Consider the following 15,103-nt stretch of genomic DNA (forward strand, 5'->3'; position numbering starts at 1 on the left):
AATGATCCAAACAATCCTCGGAAAATTCCCCAAAACTTGGACCCGAATCAATAACGCCATAGTGGTACCAGTCTTGACGTTCCCGCAGTTGGTCGAGCCGGAGACAGAAGAGGTTCCAGATCCACCTAAGGAACTGTCCGCCCCAACACAAGATGACACGCCAGCAGTAGAACAGGAGAATCAACCCCCTGCCAGTGGTGAACCTGTCGTACCCTTGGCGAATCTGAGACCCCGTAGGCAACCAACACGCATACCTGTCAGGGTTAGGCCTACCAGTAACACGGGGGGGAAGACACTCCAAGTAGTCAGGGACAAACCCCAGAGCTACGCCGGTCCCAACTTAGCACTTGGGGACAGCCCCCTCCAAGGTATAGAACATAGAAAGTAAAATACCTAACAGAGTGTAAATAGTTATGTGAAAATGTCTTGTATGTAATGTTTTGTTTTAGGTGATTAAGTAAATGGACAATTGGGCCACTGGACTATGGGTGGCCAACACTCTAGCTGTACATAGTTAGCACCAGTGTGCTCAGCACCCCTGAAGAAAAATCCGTCCGGCGTGCATAGAGTGGGGTCATCAATGCTCTGACGCACGCCCAGAGCCTATGTTGGGGGTTTTATCGCGGCGGGTCCCCCATGGAGCAGTGTAATGGACACCCGGCAGGGAGCCACACTGGACTCTTATAGTTGTTTAAGGTTGTAACATGTTATGTCTTGTTTTGTTTTCTTCAGTCCGGGAGTACTGAGTTTAACTAAGGGGGAGTGTGGTGCCCCAGGACCTGGTCGCCACAACAGCATTGCCCCTCCAAATTGTTAATGCTGAGCCTGGAGGTAATTGGGAGGTCTATTGGCCAGTAAGTTTAACATCCAACGCAGTTCTCCCTCAGACCAGCAGGGGGAGCTCTGAACCTGGAGTTCCAGGGAGCATTCCTTAAGTCTGGCCTGAGGGAGGAGTTAGTGTTCAGTCTGTAGAGAGAAGTGATAGGAAGCAGACGCAGAGTAGTGCTGTCCTGTGGAACTGGGGCCTAGAGCTGGAGCAGCTTGGCCCAGAGAGGCAGGAGGAGCAGAGAGGCAAAGAAGAGACTCGGACATCGGAGTCTGTGGCCACCAGGGCCTAAAATACTCCCTGGTAGCCGAATCCGAAGGGCAGGAGAGCTGCAAGCACCTGGCCCATAAACAGCCCAAAGGTACAGCTGCATCATCAGGGCCCGGTGTGGACTCCAGCAGAGAAGCACCAGAGAGGGCCTGTGCAGCCTACCACAGAGGGAAAGGGACGTACCACCGGTCCCAGCAGCAAGAGGGCCATTGCTAAATCCAGAGAGCAGGGTTCTATCACAGCAAGGGAAAAGAACAGGAGTAGGCCTCATACTCATCTGGCCAAAACGACAGCTCAGTTACTTCCAGGCCGGCCGGAGCCCTCTACCACCTGTAACGGTCTCCCAGGACTAACCGTTTGTGAAGTAAAAGAGGAGAAGGTAAAGAGACTGTTGTTTTTGCCTGTTTCTTTCATGCCTGTCGGCCCTGCACCGTGTTTTCCACACAACACCATAGACTCTCATGAGCACCAACAGTGTCCCCGGGGCACCGCTCCACCTGTGGGGACCAGTACCACCATTGCTGCCATATTATCACCCCGGAGGCCTCACACAGCAGCGGCGGCTTAATAGCCGCATACCACAGGTGGCGTCACGAACACAAACCCCAAGTCACCAGCCATATTTAACTGACACCCACCAGGGCCACGGAGTCGGGCCCAGCCACCACTGACTACCCCCGGACTAGTCCGGCCCGGCACCGGGTGTCCCATAGCCCTGGGGTGGGCAAGTCAGGAACATGTCAGGATGGGGTACATTTACAAGGATTAGGTATATGCCAAGATGGAGAACATGCCAGGATGAGGTACATGCCAGGATGGGGTACATTTCACAGGATGAGGTGTATATATTAGGTATATACCAAGATGGGGGAACATGCCAGGATGAGGTACATTTACAAGGATTAGGTACATGCCAAGATGGGGGAACATGCCAGGATGGGGTGGATTTACTAGGAAGGGATACATTTACTAGGATGGGGGAACATGCCAGGATGAGGTACGTTTACTAGGATGAGTTACATGCCAGAATGAGGTACATTTACTAGGAAGGGGTACATTTATTAGGATGGGGGAACATGCCAGGATGAGGTACATTTACCAGGATGAGGGAACATGCCAGGATGGGGTACATTTACTAGGATGCGGGAACATGCCAGGATGAGGTACATGCGAGGATGGGGAGACATGCCAGGATGGGGTACATTTTCCAGGATGAGGAATTTGCCAAGATGGGGGAACATGCCAGGATGAGGTACGTTTACCAGGATGAGTTACATGCCAGAATGAGGTACATTTACTAGGAAGGGGTACATTTATTAGGATGGGGGAACATGCCAGGATGAGGTACATTTACCAGGATGAGGGAACATGCCAGGATGGGGTATATTTACTAGGATGGGGGAACATGCCAGGATGAGGTACATGCGAGGATGGGGAGACATTCCAGGATGGGGTACATTTACCAGGATGAGGAACATGCCATGATGGGGGAACATTTACCAAGATGGGGTACATTTACCAGAATTCGGGAACATTTACCAGGATGAGGAACATTTACCAGGATGGGGAATATGCCGGGATGGGGTACATTTACCAGGATGGGGCCATGATGGGGACAAGTATACCAGAATGTAGGAAATATATATCAGGATGGGGACATGTTTACTAGGAAGTGGCCCAGGAAGGGGGACATAACTACATAATGAAAGGGAGCAACTCGTATGTCTTTATGAGATTTCAAGATGTTCAGACTTTGAAATGTAGATGTGGATATCAGGGTGAAATCTTATTGCATTCCATGCTAACATCTGTCTGGAAAGGGCAGTGGAGTGGCTGAGCTTCAATGAGTGGTAAGCATGCATGAGTGTGATGCCCCCTGCTGAGGAGAAGAGAAGACTGCAAAGGTAAGGTTAAAATCAATTATTTTCATAATAGAATTGGTTAAATTGCTGTGTTGATACTTCAGAAAAAAAAATAGATTTAGGACTACAGTTTGGGCACTCTGCCTCTGAAAGGTTCACCATGACTGCCCTATACCAATACACATATATTACATCAGCAATACTGCTACACCTCTACATATTAACATTCTAAACTAATCTTATACATTCCTATATTGCTTACAGCAATATACACTACATTTTACTCTATACCTTATATATAACACTATGCATCATTATATTTATTACATTCTATATGACACAACACATTATGCTGTAAAATAACATGGTTGGTGCTTCCAGGGGCAGGAACTCGATCACCATTTATACACCCTCTCACAGGTGTACTAGAAGTTGTAGGTTCATGCAACACAAATGTATATGTGTCTAACCTGACATAACAATTGATATACCATGTATTGATGGTGGTTCTGGTGATGTATTTCTGTACTGATGAGAGTTTTGATTTTGTGTTTCTGTACTGATAGGGTTGTATGGATGTATTTCTGTACTGCTGTTGGTTCTGATGATACATTTCTGTACTGCTGGTGGTTCTGATGATGAATTTCTGTACTGATTGAGGTTCTAATGATGAGTTTCTGTACTACTGGTGGTTGTTATGCTGTGTTTCTGTACTGATGAGGGATCTAATTATCTCTAGGGATTCTGGTGATGTATTCCTCTGTTTTTACTAATTCTGATCCTGTACACAAGTAACAATTCATAGCTTGTAAAATTATATTATACATGGCTATATGAAAGAGGTTATCAATGTTAAATAAGTAGTCAACCTCTTTAATAAATTATTGTGCTGTCTGAAAATTTAAGGGTTACTATGTTATTTATGTTAGGAGCATTAAAGGGTTTGTCCAAGATTGTGATGAGTCTGCAGTCACTTTATTTGTCAATCTATGTGACTGCAGCACTGCATTTTCCTTTGACTTGTGCTGGTAATATTCAGTTCCTTCACAAGCTCTGGATGCAAGCAGGCGGCTTGCACTCATTTGTAAGATCGTTGCTGAATTTTTTCCTGAGGCATCTGGAGATAAGTTGTTCATGCGCTTTCCCTGTGTGTGCTCTCTGTGTTTTCTTTAGTGTTTAGGGAGGTTGATGAAGAGCTCATCCCATCTGTTTCCTATCTAGGGCCCAGCTCTAAGGTCATGCTAGGGTCAGGTACGCGGCCCAGTGCATAGGTGCAGAACCTATGTAGGGTGGTGAGTAACCCCAGGGGTTAGCGGTAGGTTTGGTCAGAGATCACAATCTACCCCTTCCCTAGGCGCAGGTTTTCCCTTCCCTTTTGCCGTTCGCTTGGTACTTCCCCATAGCTAGTGTGACAGACATTCATGGCATTGCTCAATGAAAATGAATTAGGTGAGGCCGGACACATCTGGAATGTGGCCAGAACTATAACAATCTTATACTTGTGCTCACATGATCTCCACTCTTGGCACTGGCATGGGAGAATCCTAAAAGTCTGCAGTGGGTGTAGGGAGAATTCAGAAGCCTGCAGTCACCTAGAAGGACTGCAGACTTTGATCCCAAACCTGAATAACACCTTTATTTATAAAAATTAAGCACTGTAGCCCAAGCCTAACAGCATGTAATATACTAACTCTCAAGATTCAACTCTGCTTGCTGGCTCCAGCATTCATCACATGGCCACTCCACTCATATGCAATTCTCATACTTAGTCATGTGACAATTTTCATTTCTTCTTACTTCTCTCAGTTTTTCATTGGACATTGAGAGAGTTGGGAAAAGTAGCTCATCTGCACGTGACAGTGAGCATTTTGCATTGAATGAGTGGTCACATGATGACTACCTAAACTGCTTGGCGGGGGGCAGGGGGTGGGTGCCAAACAAAATTCTTGCCCCTGGTGCCAGAAAGCCTAGATACACCTCTGATCTCTGATATTGCCAACTGTGATCTGAATTTTTTCCCTTTAAATTTCTGTTCTGTCTTCCACTTACCCATTCCTTTCCCAGGTCTTCGTTCCCATACAATAAGAACTTTGATTATTGAATTCCCGAGAAAACTCAATGTAAACATCACCAAGACATGTCTATAATGCCTGATACCAGAATTTGTACATTTAACTATAATGGTGCTCTAAAGAGGCAAGTCATTCACCATTAAAGGTGTTGTCTGTCCATGGGCTAATAGTCTGCACTCACTCTATGTAATTGCAGACATGTCAATCCTCACAGCGTGCCTAGTGCATGTGTAGCGCCCCCCTACTCGTCGCCGGGCCATCAACTATCGTTGTCACGGGCGGCCTAGCCCGGCTCCATTGCCCCGAGGCATACAGAAAATGGCTGGGGATGATGAGGGTAGTAGGAGGATGGATGTTGTGACGCTACCTGTGCTATATGGCCAGAGAATGGGCCGCCGCTGCTGTCGCTGTCCTCCAGGGCAGATGGTAATAGCAGACAAGGATGGTATCACTCTCCACAGGTAGAGCAGGCCCGGGGAGGATGATGAGGGGGAGTAGTAATGGCGGCTCGAAGCAGCAGTACGGGTAATAAAGAGTCAGAGTCTATAGCTGCGGTTCCGGTTTGTTTACTCACTTTTGTATGATGCCGCTCACCCAGGTAATACCGGTCACTTGCTATGATGGGCTCTGTCAAACCCAAATCCTTTTAGAGATCAGTCCGGTTCGGTATTTGGTGGGTTTCTCCTTGTACCGCTTGGCTGTGGATCCCCTGGCTTGAAGCTACGAGGGGACCCTGGGTTTCACGTGATGTACTCTTGCCCTTATCTGCATCTGCAGGTGCCGCGGTTCCGATGTGGGGCCCGGCTTCAAGCGAGACCCCGGATCCTATATGGCACTGTGCTGTTGGGCGCTGTGTGATAAGGGAAGCTTGAAACTTTCCCCGTCCAGGTAGATTCTGGAAAATCAACATGAAGTATGATCTTCCCTAGGGTCCTGCCGTCTTGTGTGGCATCAGATCCGAGGGGAGCAGGTTCACTCTTCCCACGGCAACCGTGTGAACTTTTTCCTCCTTCCCACTGGAGCACCTGTGAGGCACTTCTGCTCCGCTACTCTCCTGCTGGAGAACTCTCTAACTGTTGTGTTGGCTTCCCCCTCCCAGGTCCTAAGTTAGTGAGACTGGGGCCCCTGTTGAGGGCATCCTATAAATGTGACTCTGTCGGTGACCCCTTTATTACCCTACCCCAATCCCCAGTGGGAATGTGACGCCCTGGGCAAGCCAGGGGTCACAGGTCATGCACCACCACACCCTACACCCCAGTTAGGCACACCAAAGCTAAACTAAAATCCTTGTTGCCTTCCTCCAGGGGCTGATGTTCACACCAGGGGGTGGGCCAGGCGGTTGGCTCCGCCCACCGAGGAGTTCACAGCCCTGGAGGCGGGAGAACCAGGCAGAACAGTGAGGGAAGTGAAAGTGAGAGGAAGCAAGATAAGCTAGGGACGGAAAAGAGTAAACAGCTAAGATGAGCTAAGGAAGTGAAGTGGAAGTGGTAAAGGAGGAGTAGGAGAAGTTGAAGGAAGGTGAAAGGTGACAGAAAGGAAGCCTGAAGTAGTCCAGCTGTGTGCAGGACAGAGTCAGCAAGGTCAGCAACGGCGGTGACTGTCTGGAGGGGGACCGTTTGGAAGTTCCTGGAAGGACCGCGGACGGGTAGTGGCCCGGCGGTCTGGAGCAGTGTACCAAAGGACAGTCAGCACCAGGGCAGGGGCCTCTCGGACCCCGGCAAGGCTAGGAGTCGCCATAATTTGCCAAATCCGTCAGTGAAGGGGACGTAGATCCCCCAACAACCAAGTCCCGATTGAAGGCAACAGCCCAACCAGTGTAGCAGAAACACTGCCACCGCCAAGGCACCAGTTTCTCAGGGCCAGCGCCTGCGGGCAAAGAGTAGAGCTCCTTCGGTCCAGCTTGAAGCCGGGGAGCGGGTTACCGGTGGGAACCCATCGCTACCAACACAGAAACAAAGGTGCAAGGAAAAGGGACATCACCGTCACCTACTGGGAGAGCAAGTGCAGCCGTCCGTGGGAACCGTCTTTCCAGCCGTGTGGTTTACCGTAAAACTGTGTCAACGTCTCAGGCTGAGTGAGTACCACAGTGCCGCAAGGCACAGCGCTGCCCCCGCGTCCCTGCGCCCACCAGGCCCTGCATCTCCCATCTCATCACCGGGCCCCGGGATCACCAACCCCTACCCAAGGAGGGGCAACACAACACCTGGCTGCTCCGCATCACCATCCCCGGGATCCCCATATTGAGCAGCGGTGGTGAAATCACCACAACCGTGGGTGGCGTCACGGACAATAAACAATCCCCCCACCCAACCAACCCCTTTCACTCACGGGCGAGGAGTGCCGCTCGAGAACCCACGGGATCCGGCTTACAGCTCGAGCCACCACTGAGCAGCGGCCGCCGGACCCGAGCAGAAGGGGGTGAGCGTAGTGTGCTGACATCCTCCTCCCTGCCCGCGACAACTTGGCATGACGAACAGGATCTTACCGCTCTGCCGTTTGGTAGAGGTGCGCCTTGTTACCGCCGGAGGTATCCGGCTGAAAAATTTCAGAAGTCGCCATCTTTGGCGCGAAAAGTTCCCGCTCGAGCGTCTTCTCGAGTAGCAGAGGCGCGAAGGCCAAAACCCCGCCCCGAGAGAGGAGTGGCCGGAAAGAGCTAAGGGGGACGCGATGGCGGCTGGCTGCATGTAGCTGCAGCTATAAAGGCAGGGACGCCAGGACTCTGCAGACATACTGGGTTCCTGGAAGGCACGATTGCCAAGATGTACAACCCAACTCCCAACGAGGAAGCCCCCGCGCCCGGCACGGCGACGTGGTTGAGGGACCGGACCGTCCCGCTGAGTAACCGTCTGCAGGCTCATATGCAACTCCTCCTGGAGGAGTGGGAGACCGACATGGCGGACGTGGTGGCTGCTATGTGGAGACGCGAGGCTGAAGAGGAGTTGGAGGAGCGGGTAAGCGACCCACGCCCCTGTATTCCTGAGGGATCGGCCGTTAGAGCTGAGGGGCCCGGCCGGCTTCCGCTCACCCTGCCTCTCTCCCTGCTATCCGTGATAGTTGCTGCCGCCCCGCCATTAGGCCCGCTACCTGCCCAACCGGTAGCGATACCCTGCCCAGCCGCTCCGGCGGACCAGCCGGCTGCAGACGTCCAAGACGGTCCTGAAGTGTACAAAGGGGAACCGCTAGAACCGCGGCCCCTTAACAGCGTGGTGCCCGAAGTCCCAGTAGAGACTGTGCCAGATCCTGAGCCCGGGACCGTGGCCTGGATGCAGGCCCGGGTGATTCAGTTCCACCAGCGTCAACAGGAACAAATCCTCCAGATGTTGGAGCAGTGGACCAGCGAGGTGGAGATGCTGACTACGACTACCCCGATGTACGGAGGGGGAATGGATGTGGCAGAGTCGACTGGTGACCCACGTCCCTATGTCCTACCTGGACCCGGCCGCTGCGGCTGAGGGGCCCGGCCTAGTCTCGGCCTATGCATCGCCCTTGCCGTTACTTATGGGGCGCCTCAGTATGAGCTCGCCTACTCTGCTGCTCCATGCTACTGCAGAAGGGGCTGAAGTGTTGGATGCTGGAGACCAGGAGGCTGCGGCAGCTGGCGGCAACCCGCCCGACGCAGGAACAAGAGATGACGACTCCTGCCCCAGCTCCGGGTCCGCTGTTGCAGTTGAAGGAGCAAGTGAGCGTTCCCACTGTGTAGGAGCCCCAGTGGTCGTCCATGCCCCGTGTACCGGTGGAAATGGGTACCGGGTGCCCCTGTCACCGCGGGTATGTCAATGCATGTTGGATACGCTGGTGGAGGGGAATGGAGCTGCGTCAGCTGCATATCCGGAGTAGGGCAGCGGAGCACCGTTGTCCAGTCCCCGTTGGGACCACCAGGAAGTTGTGTGAATTCTTGTTTAAAAGTTTAAAGAAGTTGAAAATGATAAGTGAAATGATACCGAGTACCTCATCAGATTGTCTTTGTGATTGAACCGGCCGGAGCCGGCACCGTTGTCCCTGTGGGGACCGTTTAAAAAGTTTTGCATGGGAACTATCCATGGACAAGCCCGTGAACTTGCAGGGCACCCACAAACGTTAAGTGGCTTGTAAATATGTTGTTTGCCGTTACCGTTTCCGCAATGCTGCCTCCGGAGAGGCAGGTTGGAGGGAGGGCCCTCAGCAGAGCAGGCTGGGGCCCAGCCACCAAAGGAACCGGTGGCTACCCTCTGGAGGGGAAGGACAGATCCCGCTCGGGTACCGTGTGCTGGACTGTGGGTCAAGGGGTGCTGCCTGGGCTTTAGGGGCAGCATCAGGGCCAGGTTGCTTGGGTGGGAGAGAGCGGAAACCGTACCCGTAAAACCGTTTAGTAACGTTTAAGAAATGTGCCTCCCGTTGTGGGATGATGTTATGCTTTACATGTTATCTTTTTACATTTTACAGAAAATAAAACCGGTGTTGGACGGGCAGCCCGCGGACGGTCTGCATTTTGCTAAGGGGGAATGTGACGCCCTGGGCAAGCCAGGGGTCACAGGTCATGCACCACCACACCCTACACCCCAGTTAGGCACACCAAAGCTAAACTAAAATCTTTGTTGCCTTCCTCCAGGGGCTGATGTTCACACCAGGGGGTGGGCCAGGCGGTTGGCTCCGCCCACCGAGGAGTTCACAGCCCTGGAGGCGGGAGAACCAGGCAGAACAGTGAGGGAAGTGAAAGTGAGAGGAAGCAAGATAAGCTAGGGACGGAAAAGAGTAAACAGCTAAGATGAGCTAAGGAAGTGAAGTGGAAGTGGTAAAGGAGGAGTAGGAGAAGTTGAAGGAAGGTGAAAGGTGACAGAAAGGAAGCCTGAAGTAGTCCAGCTGTGTGCAGGACAGAGTCAGCAAGGTCAGCAACGGCGGTGACTGTCTGGAGGGGGACCGTTTGGAAGTTCCTGGAAGGACCGCGGACGGGTAGTGGCCCGGCGGTCTGGAGCAGTGTACCAAAGGACAGTCAGCACCAGGGCAGGGGCCTCTCGGACCCCGGCAAGGCTAGGAGTCGCCATAATTTGCCAAATCCGTCAGTGAAGGGGACGTAGATCCCCCAACAACCAAGTCCCGATTGAAGGCAACAGCCCAACCAGTGTAGCAGAAACACCGCCACCGCCAAGGCACCAGTTTCTCAGGGCCAGCGCCTGCGGGCAAAGAGTAGAGCTCCTTCGGTCCAGCTTGAAGCCGGGGAGCGGGTTACTGGTGGGAACCCATCGCTACCAACACAGAAACAAAGGTGCAAGGAAAAGGGACATCACCGTCACCTACTGGGAGAGCAAGTGTAGCCGTCCATGGGAACCGTCTTTCCAGCCGTGTGGTTTACCGTAAAACTGTGTCAACGTCTCAGGCTGAGTGAGTACCACAGTGCCGCAAGGCACAGCGCTGCCCCCGCGTCCCTGCGCCCACCAGGCCCTGCATCTCCCATCTCATCACCGGGCCCCGGGATCACCAACCCCTACCCACGGAGGGGCAACACAACACCTGGCTGCTCCGCATTACCATCCCCGGGATCCCCATATTGAGCAGCGGTGGTGAAATCACCACAACCGTGGGTGGCGTCACGGACAATAAACAATCCCCACACCCAACCAACCCCTTTCACTCACGGGCGAGGAGTGCCGCTCGAGAACCCCCGGGATCCGGCTTACAGCTCGAGCCACCACTGAGCAGCGGCCGCCGGACCCGAGCAGAAGGGGGTGAGCGTAGTGTGCTGACACCCTCCTCCCCGCCCGCGACAGGAACAGGGAAACCTGGTGTGTATTTGAATGTGTAATGTGGTGAAACTGGGACTGACCTCCTCAGGAACCGAGTTTAGCATTACATCCAAACTTGGGTGCAATACTCTGTGGCGACTGAAGCCTCAGGGGTGCCACACATGTGTAGCACCCAGGGAGCAGGGGTAGTCAGGCCTGGGTCTCGTACCTGCTTTACTTGTCACCGGGCCGGTATGGTGGTCTGGTGGCCTACACAGCTTCGGGCCCCGAGGTGTACACCAATAAGGAGGGAGGATGATGGGGGTTGTAATAGGATGATTGTCGTGACGCTACCTGTGGTACGTGGCCAGAGATTAGCCGCCGCTGCTGTCGCTGTCCTCCAGGGCGGATGGTAATAGCAGACCAAGATGGTATCGCTCCCCAAAGGTGGAGCAGGCTCTGGGAAGGATGATGAGAGAAGTAGTGATGGCAAAGGCCTTTGGCGCCAGTAATAAGAGTCCGAGTCAGATACAGGGGTTCCAGGTGTCTTTACTCACTCTTTGTGCCGCTTGCCTGGGTAGTACTAGTCACCCGCTGTGATGTGCCCCGTTGACCTCGGATAAGTTAGAAGCAGTTACCGGTGTTTGAAAGAAGAAAGTCCTTTGTCAGAGTTGCCATTCCAGCCGTGAGGAACCTGGGCTGAGCGCTCCACTCTGCAGGCCCCGTGTAGAGAAGGAGAAGAAAGTGGTGATGGTTTTGTGTCCCAGAACTGGTGTCCCGGGTAGACTGACTGAAGATTCTGTGAGTTTGCGCCTACTTCTACCCAAGTGGAACCCGCCCCCTAGGTGGCTGGCTTCAGTGACCGGGAAAGTTCCCATGCCTCGTGATGGCCACCCCCCTATCTACGTGAGCCATCTCCCCCTGTGAAAAGGCTCTTAAACTGTATGTAAAGTGTGAATGTGGAACACCGGTGATTAACCCCCTCCTTACCCGAGGCGAATATCACACCTTAAAAGGGAACCTGTCACCAGATTTTTCCCTATGCATCTAAACCTACCACCTTCTGAAGCTCCTCGGCTGCATTCTATGAAGGTGTGCCTTGTATCTGGCCCCCTTTTCAGACTGCAAAAACAACTTTATAAATATTACCTTTTTGTATGTAAATTGTTTAGTAGGGCCTAGAGGGCGGGCTCTTTCTCCTTCGTTCCCCTTCCTGCTGCTGTACGCCGTCCCCTGTGGTGATTTGAATTGATGACGACGGTCCCGTCATCCTGCATGCTGTGCCGAAGTTTTGTGCATGCGCCGTTATTGTAGGCCACTATCGCGGGCCTGTGCACAAACTATCCCTCGCGTGTGCCCGGGATGTATTTGCTCAGGCACGAGATTATGGGCAGCGCTGTGCATGACCTCACGAGCGTCATGCTAGTACCCGCCCATAATCTCGTGCCTGTGCATTTAGCTCTACCTCAAACTATATCCGCAGGCGCTGTCCACAGCTTCTGTTTTCTTTCACGGCAACTAGTACCCATCTTTCCTTGGGCAACGCGTCATAGAAGTCAGTGACTGCGCTGACGTCAGGAGTACAGGAGATCGTCACAGCAGGTAATGATCTCATCTAACCTCCTGATGGCAGTGCTCGTGATCCCCTGCAGTGACCTGGGCTGACCTATTGATGTTAGCTCAGGTCACTGCACTACTCTCCCAGCCAATGGGGAACATTCTGTTCTTCATTGACTGGGAAAGTGACTATGGTATGGATCGTCGTGGGACCCCCTTATTGGATTACGCCGGACCCGGATTTGATTGTTCTTTTCAATAAATTGGTGAAAGAGGGAATGTTATGTGGAGTGTTTTTTCAAATAAAACTTTTTTGTTGTCTATTTTTTTTTTATTACTGACTGGGTTGGTGATGTCGGGTATCTGATAGATACATCACTAACCCCAGGGCTTGATGCCAGGTGACATTACACATCTGGCATCAACCCCATATATTACCCCATTTGCCACCGCACCAGGGCAATGGGATAAGTTGGGGCGAAGCGCCAGGATTGGCACATCCAATGGATGTGCCACTTCTGGGGCGGCAGTAGCCTGCTATTTTTAGGCTGAGGAGTGTCAAATAACGGTGGACCTCCCTAGTCTGAGAATACCAGACCACAGCTGTCCGCTTTACCTTGGCTGGTGATCCAATTTGGGAGGGACCCCACGTTTTTTGTTTTAAATGATTTAATTTAAAATAACAGCGTGGGGTGCCCTCTGTTTTGGATTACCAGCCAAGGTGAAGCTGCCAGCTGTGGTCTGCAGGCTGCAGCCGTCTGCTTTACCCTAGCTGGCTACAAAAGATAGAGTGACCCCACATTTATAAAGTTGTTTTTGCGGTCTGAAAAGGGGGCCAGATACAAGGCACACCTTCATAGAATGCAGCCGAGGAGCTACAGAAGGTGGTAGTTTTAGTTGCATAGGGAAAAATAAGGTGACAAATTCCCTTTAAATAAGGTGCAATACTTTGTGGCGACTGGAGCCTCAGAGGCGCCACCCATGATCTGAGGATTCTCTGATGCAGACGCTGGGAGCAGGTGATATTGGGACCACGAATTCACATCTTGCATATTTCCAGCCACATTCTATCTAGTCATATCCAGCCTCACTCAGTACACTTACATTTAGAGAGGCCGCACACGTCTAGTCAGCATGTGACCACGTGTATCCAAATCGCTTTCTTGTGGTTACATACCCTATGCTTCGAAGAATCCTAACAGTATGCAATGCGCTTGCTGTGAGATTCACAAGTCTGCAATCACACAGAGTGACTGCAGACTTGTACTTTAAGGGCGGCTTTGCACGTTGCGACATCGCAAGCCGATGCTGCGATGTCGCACGCGATAGTCCCCGCCCCTGTCGCAGGTACTATATCGTGTGATAGCTGGCGTAGCGAAAATTATCGCACGCCAGCTTTACATGCACTCACCTGCCCTGCGACCGTCGCTCTGGCCGGCGAACCGCCTCCTTCCTAAGGGGGCGGGTCGTGCGGCGTCATAGCGACGTCACACGGCAGGCGGCCAATAGCGGCGGAGGGGCGGAGATGAGCAGGATGTAAACATCCCGCCCACCTCCTTCCTTCCGCATATCCTACGGAAGCCGTGGTGACGCCGGTAGGAGATGTTCCTTGATGTGTGCTGCCGCAAGAGCGAGGAACAACATCGGACCGTCGCGTCAGCGTAATTATGGATTACGCCGACGCTGCACCGATGATACGATTACGACGATTTTGCGCTCGTTAATCGTATCATCTAGGCTTTACACACTACGATGTCGCATGCGATGCCGGATGTGCGTCACTTTCAATTTGACCCCACCGACATCGCACCTGCGATGTCGTAGTGTGCAAAGCCCGCCTAAGGCTTGACAACCCCTTTAAGTGCCCTGCACTAAAAGCTCATGTAAATTGAAGCTGGTATTTGCTGCTAATTTACCATAATTATGTATTAGCTTGCAATCACTGTAAACGCATTTATGCTTACATGGGGCTTTGTGGATATCATAGTAAAAGCACAGTAAAATGGTATGTTTTCACAAGCTGCTAAAGTTCAGTAATGGCATATTTATAATCAGCCATGGGACACTAATAAATATGTCTTACACATCAGTCAAATTAATGACTGTGTTTACACAGTGTCACAACTTTATAGACATCTTAATGGTTTAATGTGTGTGACCATCCATGCCTCTGATTCACTTTTTTTTTTAACATGTTGTATTATGTTAACAAGCTGAGTTGTGAAATAAAAAAGAAATTATAGAAATACATTCAAACTAGAAAAGTCAAAACAGGCAGATGAAAACTTATATGATTCCAATGATACATACGTAATATATGTAAAATGACCTATTGTTCAAATACGTTTTTTGTGTTGCACACACACACACACACACACATTGTATATATATATATATATATATATATACATATATATATATATATATATATATATATATATAAAAATATATATATATATATATATATATATATACACAGTGCCTACAAGTAGTATTCAACCCCCTGCAGATTTAGCAGGTTTGATAAGATGCAAATAAGTTAGAGCCTGCAAACTTCAAACAAGAGCAGGATTTATTAACAGATGCATAAATCTTACAAACCAACAAGTTATGTTGCTCAGTTAAATTTTAATACATTTTCAACATAAAAGTGTGGGTCAATTATTATTCAACCCCTAGGTTTAATATTTTGTGGAATAACCCTTGTTTGCAATTACAGCTAATAATCGTCTTTTATAAGACCTGATCAGGCTAGCACAGGTCTCTGGAGTTATCTTGGCCCACTCCTCCATGCAGATCTTCTCCAAGTTATCTAGG

Source organism: Anomaloglossus baeobatrachus, chromosome 1 (assembly GCF_048569485.1).
Source record: "Anomaloglossus baeobatrachus isolate aAnoBae1 chromosome 1, aAnoBae1.hap1, whole genome shotgun sequence".
In the NCBI taxonomy this organism is placed as follows: domain Eukaryota; kingdom Metazoa; phylum Chordata; class Amphibia; order Anura; family Aromobatidae; genus Anomaloglossus; species Anomaloglossus baeobatrachus.